Source organism: Solanum stenotomum, chromosome 12 (genome assembly GCF_019186545.1).
Source record: "Solanum stenotomum isolate F172 chromosome 12, ASM1918654v1, whole genome shotgun sequence".
NCBI classification, from domain to species: Eukaryota; Viridiplantae; Streptophyta; class Magnoliopsida; order Solanales; family Solanaceae; genus Solanum; species Solanum stenotomum.
Genome location: NC_064293.1, coordinates 6,020,563 through 6,030,732, shown reverse-complemented (window position 1 = coordinate 6,030,732; position 10,170 = coordinate 6,020,563).

Sequence of the window (10,170 nt, the reverse complement as noted above, 5' to 3'; positions counted from 1 at the left end):
AAAAACAAAAAAAAAAAAGAAAGAAAAAAAGATAGAAAAAACAGAAAAAAAAATAAAAATAAAAAAAATAAAAATAAATAAAAAGAAAATAAAAAAAAAAGAAAAAAATAAAAATTGTACTGCAGATAAGGACGGGCGGGCGAGCGGGCGGGAGAAGAGAACAAAAGTGTTAAAAGTTTGCTTACTTCTTAACCGAGTTTGTTAATTCACATGCAAATTGACAAAAGCGTGCACCTCACGAACCCGCAACCTCTTTCTAAACACCAGCACCTGTTGCGGGGATTTCCAACGCCCAAAGCAAAAATTATTTAAGAATTTGGCCACAACCGCTCAAATATGATATTAATGTATGTTCACATCAGTGTTTTAAAAGGCGGGACGTGAGGCATGGCGTTCTACTTACATAGACTGATATATAGGTCTCGAGAGACATGGGGGCGAAAGCCCCATAAATCTTATAAATTTTTAATCTACATATCATAAAATCTATATATCTATATAAAACTGAAAATAGAATCGTTGATGTGGCACATCTCTAAGCCCACCATTTGCATTTATCTTTTTCTCATTCTTTTGAGTTTTTTCCTGATTTCCCCCCCTATAAAATAAGCAACTAAATGAGTTTAAAAAATCACACCACAAAACTGTTCAGTTGCAACCCACATAACGCCTAATCAATTCATATTCATATATTAAAACGTTTTCACTAAAAGCCCAGCCCACGTACATGACTTAATGACCCAATTAAATTGAATAGGATATGAGGCGTTACTTATTTTATCCTATGGCTGAACTATTCCTCTATATTTTTACCCTCTCCCTCTCAAGTTCAGAAGTGCAGAAGGTACGTTTTCACCTTCTACCATCATTAATCCATTTTTTTATCTTCCTCATTTGTATTTGTAATGTCTTAACTGGTGTATTATTCTCTGAATCATTACACTTTTAATTTATGTTTGTACTCATTTCTTTCCTAATTGTTGCAGTATATATAGTTTGATAGTGAATCTTTTGCATATTCAAATTTGCATTCTCCGTGTAACTTTTAATTGAGTTTTTTCAACGGCATATAAGTCTTTCAGAGTTGGCATCTGGTTGAGATGATTTCACACTAAGGGTTAGTTGTGATTTCAGTTTCTTGTCCATTTCATTTGTCCCCCTTTTTCACATTACATTTTCTGCAGTCCATGAACCTCTTTCCTTACTTTATTTCTGTCTTTGAGACACTTTTTGTATCTATACAGTTATCAAAATATTATTTGTGTCTTTGAGACACTTTCTGTATCTATTCCGTTATTAAAATATCATTTATGTCTTTGAGACACTTTCTGTATCTATACAGTTATTAAAATATCACTGTTAGAAAATCTCTTACACATTTTGAAACAGAAGAAATTTTAATTTTCCATGGCTCTACATAGACATGTTCCATTATTGGTCCGTCTGCAAAAATTTTTGTCTACCTCTTCGAACACTTATCAATTCGAACTTGGTGGCGTAGATGTTTGGATTGCTAATCCTCTTGAATAGTTTGATCAATGGTCTTAACTAATGAGAATTTAAGTAAATGACACTCTTTGTAAGTATCATCATCATACGTTAATCTGTTTAATTTGTTTGTATATCAAAATTTCATGAATTGATCGTAAATATTTGAATTTGTGTGTGTTTTCGTGTTTGTATGTTTGACACAGTGTTTAAGAATAAGAAAGGATCAGATCTGGTGTTGGAGGTAAATCAAGATGATTATGACAAGTGCAATATAGACAATCTGATCAAGAAAATGGATGATGAAAACTCTGTTTTCGATTTTGATCGTTCGGGTAGTTTTTGTTTTGTTAGTGGTAATAAGGATAAGGTAAAGAAGGACAAAAGTTTGTTATTGTTGTTGTTGGTACGATACTACCTCTTGCAACTCCGATACCATCACTTACTTCCTGTTGGCCTTATATCAGTGCATGTTCCTCGGGGTGTATTTGATTTTACATCCTATCTTGGATGTGTATTTTGACAACAAACATCTACACATAAGTATGAGGGTTAGTTGAATCTTTTTTTTTTTGACTTTCTCTTATTATCTTATCTCAATAATTAAGGTAAAGTGATTCAGAAACAGAGCATAATAAGGATTGTGTACTGCAAGTATGGGTAGTGGCGGAGCCAAATTTTTTAATAAGGGGGTTCAAAATCTGAGAAGTATACACACGAACTAGTGGAAGGGGGTTTGACATCTATTATGCATACCTAAAAAATATTTTTAACCATGTATAAATAGTAATATTTTTCGCTCATTATATGCTGCCTCTGCCTCTGGGTATGGGGATGAACAATTGGGAAGGCAATCGAATGAAAATCCTTGAACCCTCCAAGGAATGTGCAAGAAACCTTCTCAGTGTTCTATCATTAGCTATCCCGTAAACACTTATCGTCTGGTTAGTTCCGATTTCATTATTCTTCAATCATTTTTCCACAGTGGACCCCTTTGTTCAATTGTTTGTTGTCTTGCGTATGTAGTAGTAGTAGAAATTTTAAAAATTACCTTATGTATCTTTCATCGCTTAATCTGATATGACCTTTTAAAATGGATGACAAATATGAAGCGACGGTCATATGAGTTTCTGGTGCTCATGTCAGGATGCTTCCTAATACAAATCACGAGACATCTATAATGTCACTCACGTAAGTACAGAATGATAAGAACTTCTTCATCAATGATGAAAGTACAATCAACAAACGCCCAAGTGGTGAGTGAGTTTGTATTAGTATTAGTTTTTTGGTGTCATGATTAATTTGATTCAATTCATCACCAATATTAAATCTTTCTATCTTTTAGAGCCTTAGTACAATTTTTCTCATCTACAAGATTCCCTTTGAATTTGGTAGTGCAAAGATAACTTACCATAAAATCATCTTTTCCTTTTCTAGGTATACTACTAAAGAATAAGACATATATTGTAAGTACTATGTGAAAGTTTTATGAACTGATTTTAGAAGATTGTTTTCCTTTTAACTACATACTAAAGGGTTGATTATAAGGTGCAGCCGTGTAGGTGACTACAAATCACTTGAAGATAATCTCCTTTTATGTAATGCAAAATGACTAATTCTTCCTTGTGTTTACAGTTTCGTGACATTATGTTTGCAGCAGAGGTAAGACTTTCACCATCAATATCTAAAGAGGATTAGAAGAGCACCACACTTTCTTGACTAGGCAATAATCTAAAGAGGATAAGAAAAGCACTACACTTTCTTGACTAGAAAACAATCAAATCGCGCAGGAAGATGACCCAATGGCAATTTCATCGGTTGTCACATACTCAGAGAAGAATTCAAGATTTCATCTATCTTCAATGAGGATGTATCTACTTTGAATACAAAGCCTCACGTATAACGTGAGGCTTGATGCCCAAACATTTATATTTAACCCTTCTATTTTCATCTCCAACTCCTCGACAAAACACAAAAGAATGCTCTACACAAAAACCTCAACTACCAGTTGAAGTGACTTTCAATTTGCAATGATTGAAGATAAATATGCATTGCTCACGCCAATAATTTTTTCGTTATTCTTAAAGGATTACCCCATCAATTTTCTATTCAAAGTATAAAAATTAAAAAAATTATTTTCTTTAATGAACAAGTCCCAGTAATTAGGATATCATTGGGCTTCCTTTGATCATCTTATATCATAAATTAAAATTAAGTGATTCATAAAAATATCATAATGATTACTATGGACTGTAGATATGGGGACCGACATTCTTGATCATAGTGATTGATTGGTTGAGGAGTTTACTCTACACCAAGGGTTCAAGGCTGGAAAACAAAACGAAAATCAATGATATAGGTATTCTAAAATTCCTTAAAACAAACATAAAAATATTGTAGATATGGAAAGGAACATTTTCGGAGGAAAATCGAATGAATATCCTTGAACAATTTTATTAATTTACGTTTATTTTAAATTGAACAATACATTTTTACTAGTGATTATAATCTCATAAGATTCGTTATGGATCATCAATTCAATTTTTTTTTATAAACCACTGAAACCAAGAGAAATGACATAGTTGATATAGCGAATATAAAATTATTTGGAATTATTATTCATTCAAACACTAAAATGCTCGCGCGAAGCGCGGCCAAGTTCCCTAGTGATATAATAACACAAAATTATAAAAATGCATCATGTTTAAAATAATTACAAATGTGATTAAGGAAACTCGTAGAAAACTAAAACTTCTAATATGATTTTAAAAGTATAAATAATGTAATGATATAATAATTAGGGAAAAAAGACAAATATACCCCCGAACTATCAAATGATATGCAAATACCCAATGTCATACTTTTGGGACATTGGTGTCTCTGCCGTCCAAAAAACTAGAGCATATATACACTTTATACTAACGGACATACACGTGTCATTGTCTTATCCATCAACCCGACATTTATTAAATATCGGATCGACGGATAAGATTGTGTCACGTGTCACTATTTAGTCTTCCGTTAGAGTGAAGGGCATATATGCTCTAGTTTTTGGACGACATGGACACCTATGTTCCAAAAGTATGATGAAGGGTATCTGCATACCATTTACGGTAGTTCGGGAGGTATATTTGTCCTTTTTCCCTAAAAATTATTATGAGATGCAAATCAACTATAATATCTTGACTTTCTAATAATAAAAGAATTATTATTTCTAAAAATATATTACTATCGTACTATACAATTTACCCTCCCACTTCTAAAATAAAATAATTAATAAAACTTCTTAGTGTTATGATAAAAATATTACTCCATCATGAATAAAAACAAAATTACTTTTAAATAGCTAAATAATAAAATATGATAATTTTGAGACATATGATAAAAACCTGAAGACCAATGATAAGTGAAGAAGTAAAATTTTGTTATGTATTTTTAAAAGAAATCTTATGTAATATATAAGTACTCTCACAGTGTTACCAACTAGTAAATACATAAAAGGACCATATTTGCCCTTGTACTCTCATAAAAAGGGTTATATTTGTCTTTTGTCATACTTTTTTGATATATCTACCCCTATTATCCAACTTTAGGCACATATCTACCCTTGGACTATTATGTATTTTATTTAAATTTTTCACCTAATTTAATTATTATACCCACCCCACCCCATCAGCTACCTTTTACTGAGCTCTCAAACAAATTTTTAAAAATTTGAAAGCAATTTGAAGAAAAAGCAGAAAAAAAGATTCAATGTTTTTAAAATCTTTTTATTGATATTTGATAGCTGCAACTCTCCTCATTTTTCATGGCTGATGAAATCTTGTATCTCCAATAACTAACACCCACCACCCTACCCCATCGGAACCACCACTATTTTATCCACCAGAACCATCATTACTACATTCCCAGATGACATTCTTCTCGAATGTCTATCAAGATTCAAGGGTAACTCATCCTTTTTATTTGAAATTATTTTTCTATAACGATCCATTAGGTCGATTTGAGCACTAGAACCATTTTGACTCTTTCCTTAAAATTTTATATGAAAATTTTGAACTATTCGTGTCACGCCCCAAGTCTACACTCTGGACGTGGCTGACACTCGAAGACCAATACTGGCCTCAAGCGAACCCTTGGCCTGGCTTACTAACTCAGCGGAAGACTATATGCATATTTATAAAGATCAATAACACACTACTCAACTTAACTAATGAAACAACTTAGAATGTTTAATAGTCAACATTCAACTTGGCCAAAATGGCAACTCAAGTCTTAACATAAGAAATGAAAAGTAAAGATAACTGAATTCACTAACTGATTGCCTGACTATCTATGAAGCCTCTAAACAACTAAGATGGATGTCGGGACAGGTCCGCGACATCCTAATGAACTAATACTAAAACTGAAAGCAATGTGAATGAGTCCTCTGGAATGCAAAGAGGCTCACCAACAGACTTTGAACTACTCACTGGATCAACGAATGTGCCGGATGCCGATCCTAGTTACCTGTGTATGCATCATAATACGATGCAGACCAACTGGCATCAGTACATTGAATGTATGAGTATCCGAGTTGGAATGCTAAAACATCATAGGCTCGAAAGAGATTATGAAAGAAACACTTACCTTGACTCTTCTCAACTCTTGAATACTTAAATAAACTCGTTTCGTTATAAATCAGTTTAAAACAAGTGCAATATAAAGAAAAAACTGTTGAAGACATGTTGTCAATTCATAATTATAATATCATAAAAATACAAACCATGCTCCCTCTCAAAGTCTACTTGTGCAATGCATGAACGAAGTCCCATACCCCCATTCACACTAAGAAGAACCCCTTGAGGAACCATGCTACTACTGTTGTGGGAGTTTCTCTAACCGACAACCATCACTTAAGAACTATAGTGATGATACAACGCTTTACCTCACGCTACCGAGGCCCATCCTATACCTTGCCGTGATATATGAAGCTAACTCACTAAGTGGATCCACTAGTCTATGCGAAAAGGATTCATCTAAAAAGTATGACCCTTTTCTACCCATGATGGCTACATGGTTTATAGAGACTTGAGTTAATATGAACTCACATCCCCATATCGGTGCTCAATACTACTCCCAAAAATATACTTAGTTCTTTATGTTTAAAAACATAGTTCTTCTGTGATTTGAGATTAGTGCTCAAACACTTAACTCAAAGGCTATCTTGGAAATCTCAGTTTCCCTACTTGCTTCATTTAGAAAGCTATTTCTCTTTTCTGAAAACTAGCCCGAAGGCTCTTTGAAAAATCATAGTTCCTTTCTAGCTCAAATGTGAAAACATTTATAAATTTCCTTGGGAATACTTAGTTCCCTAATAACTTTTGAGAAATGAACTCAACTCTTTACTCTTTACTTTACTTGAAACTTGAGCCTTAAAATGAAGTTTAAACGTTTAATAAAAACTCTTGAAAACTATAAGAAACTTTGCTTTGACTTGCTTCTTAACTTCTAGACTTGACTCTTAACTTCTTGGACTTTGATCTTAACTTTTCTTGAATTGGATTATGGATTCAAGGTTCATGATCTCATGTTTATGGATGATTTCATGATGTTTAGATGTACCTTAGAGTGTTGGAAACAACTAGAAAACATAGGTACATCGCTTAGGAACAAGTACAAAAAAGTGGGAAACGAATGGGGAGAATTGGCGTCCCTGGTGCTCTGAGAGGAGCGGAGCGCCAGCCCTCAAACTTCAGAGAGCTCTGGCTGGCACGACGCGCTAGAGGCCAAAGTTCAGAGGAACTTTTGTGGCGCTCTAGCAGGCGCAACGCCCCAAGCCCTTGCCCAAAAAATCCACGATTTTCTTCTTCGTTTTTCATCTCTAAACCCTCTAATCTTCCCTAGTTCTTCCCCCAAACACTTAGGATCAATTGTACTCTCAATACACCATCAATCTAACTCAAAAAAAAGCCCGAAAACATGAATCAAATCAACCCCCAAGCATTAACAATTCAACCAATAAGAATTCTATAATTTGTTCTTCAAGAACTCATCAAGAACTTAAATCCATAAATTTCAGAACGAAATTACGCTGAATATATCATGATTGGCGCGTGGGTGAAAGAACCCAACGCTACCTTGTAGGGATCACCCCCGACGAATTCCACAAGTTAAACTTCGATGATCTTGGCGATTCTTCTTCTTTCTCCTCTTCCTTTCTCTTCTCTCAAAACCCTAACCCTTCTTCCAAAAGCGTAAACTGATCTAATTCAGCTTAGGCCCCTAATTAATTACAAAAATAATGAATTGAAATAAAAGGGTAAGGAAAAAACCAACCTACCCTTTAAAAATCCGGATTGGACTTTCCTTATTCTAACAACCCAACTTCCAAAGGGCTAAACTCACTCATACGAACTCGGATTTCCGTAAACTCGGCAGCGTTGGAAAGATCCTTCCAAGAGATTTGCAACCATATCTGGAAGTACACCTAACTCATCCTGAGCTAAGAATTATGGCTGTTTGAAGTTGACCAAAACTCAACTTTTCCTTACTTGACAAATTTCCAGATTTTAAATTCTTTCCAAAAAATGACTATTTCCAATTATAAGCTTCTTCCTAGTTATTTCAAATTGCGAGATGTTACAATTCGTGTAACTACAGTTAATTTGTTAGCGAAATATTTTAGATAATTAATTGGCCTAACCCATCGGTGGCCCCTTAAAGTTGGCACGATGTTTCACTTAGACACCTCAATTGGGCGATGTTCATTTTAGACACCTCATGTACATAGAGTCCCGCTATGTTATTTTGACACTTTTTTTAATATCAACAAAAATATATAATGTGTGTTACACTCGCGGATGATGTGTAAAGTGACAAATTAAACAATGACATTTGTGTAAAAAGAAATTTTTAAATAATTAATTTTGAGTAAAAATAAAAGTTGACTAATGAATTAATGAAACATAACCCAAGTAATTACAAAATAAAATAAAATTTAAATTAATAAAAGAAACTCCTCAACCCCAACCATTGTCTTCTCCAAATAACCACCCACCGCAACGATCAAATACTCCCACCCACCCACCACTCCCACCCCAGCGTTGTCTTCACCAAAACCGCTATCCTTTTTGCAAAACCCCTCATACCCCCTCCTTTCCCCACCACAAAATTCCCCTCCTGATTACATTCTGCAAAATATCCCCGCTGGCGCATTCCTCACAAAATCTACGCACCGTTGAAATTTTTTTCTTAAAAAAAAAATGCCGATCACTTTCTTCCTTTTCTTTTGCCTAATAAATAGCTGGATAGTGAATATAAGATTTTTGCTAGTTCAAAAAAATAAAATTAATTTAGTTTAAAGAAATTTATTTCTTCATTTTACTGAAACCTTCATTCAAATTTAATTAGACAAAATAATGACCGAAAATGGGGAAGAAGAACAGAAAAAATAACTAAAAATTAATTAAAAACTCATTTCACGCGCAGATCAATGATTGTGATACGCTCATTATGCAATGTAAGCAAAAAGTGTCAAAATGACACAACGAAATCTTACATGAAGTGTCTAAAATGAACATTGTCCAATTGAGGTGTCTAAGTGAAACATATCATCAAATTTAGGGGGCCACCGATGGGTTAGGCCTAATTAATTTAATTGGTGGTTAATGGACTGCGTTGTTAACTTATTTAATATCTTATGTCACTTGGCCCATATGTTAAAAAAAATACTGAATTAAGTTAAGGGCATTATTTTATTTTTTCACTGATAATACTACTCAAATGCAGCTCAAACTTGTTAACTAGAGAAATACGAGAATGACTTTAGGTAAGAAAATTTTCAGTCATACTGTACTCTTTTGTATGCCTATGTTGATTATGGTTGAATGGGTAGTGTTAGTATTATGAAATTGGATGGTGAAATTTATTTTTATTTTTAAAAAGAGAGAGAGAAGAAGAGTAGCATATAGGGAGGAGCGAATTTCTTTGGATTGGAATTTGAAGCAATTAGGTTGTAGCCAAGTATAGGGTGATGTTTAATTAATAGTTGGATTAATGATTGGAGAGGGTGTTGCAATGGTAAGTATAAATGTTCTAGAGGGGATGACTCAGGTGGGAACATTGTTTGTCACCTCTGATGCCTCCCAGACTCGTGTTGGAGGTTAGATTCCAGATACGATGGTTGCTTCAGGTTCTCAGACTCTAGGGACTCAGCCAGCTGCAGTTGTAGCTCATCATTTAGATAGCATGGTATTTCTAGGTGTTACATCACATTTGGCTAAGAGGCCTTCCATGACCATTGATGAGCAATAGATGTTCGAAAGGTTCTGATGAATCTTCCAACCTATATTGGTGACTTGACTGAGGATGCATATGAATTTATAGTTAGCTGTCATGAGAGGTTGCATAACCTTGGATTAGTGGAGTCTCATGGAATTGACTATACAACATTTCAGATGACTGGCCCTGTCAAGCAATGGTGGAGGGATAATATTAGATGTAGGCCAGCTGGATCACCTCCACTATCATGGACTCAATTTACTCAAGTGTTTCTAGATAAGTTTAGTCCATGCAGTGATAAAGAGCGCAAGAGGGCCAAGTTCGAGGGTTTGCAACAAGATTGTATGTTAGTCGTAGTGTCTGAGGGTAAATTTCATACCTTGACTAGACATGCTTCGATGATACTTCCCACTAAGGCTG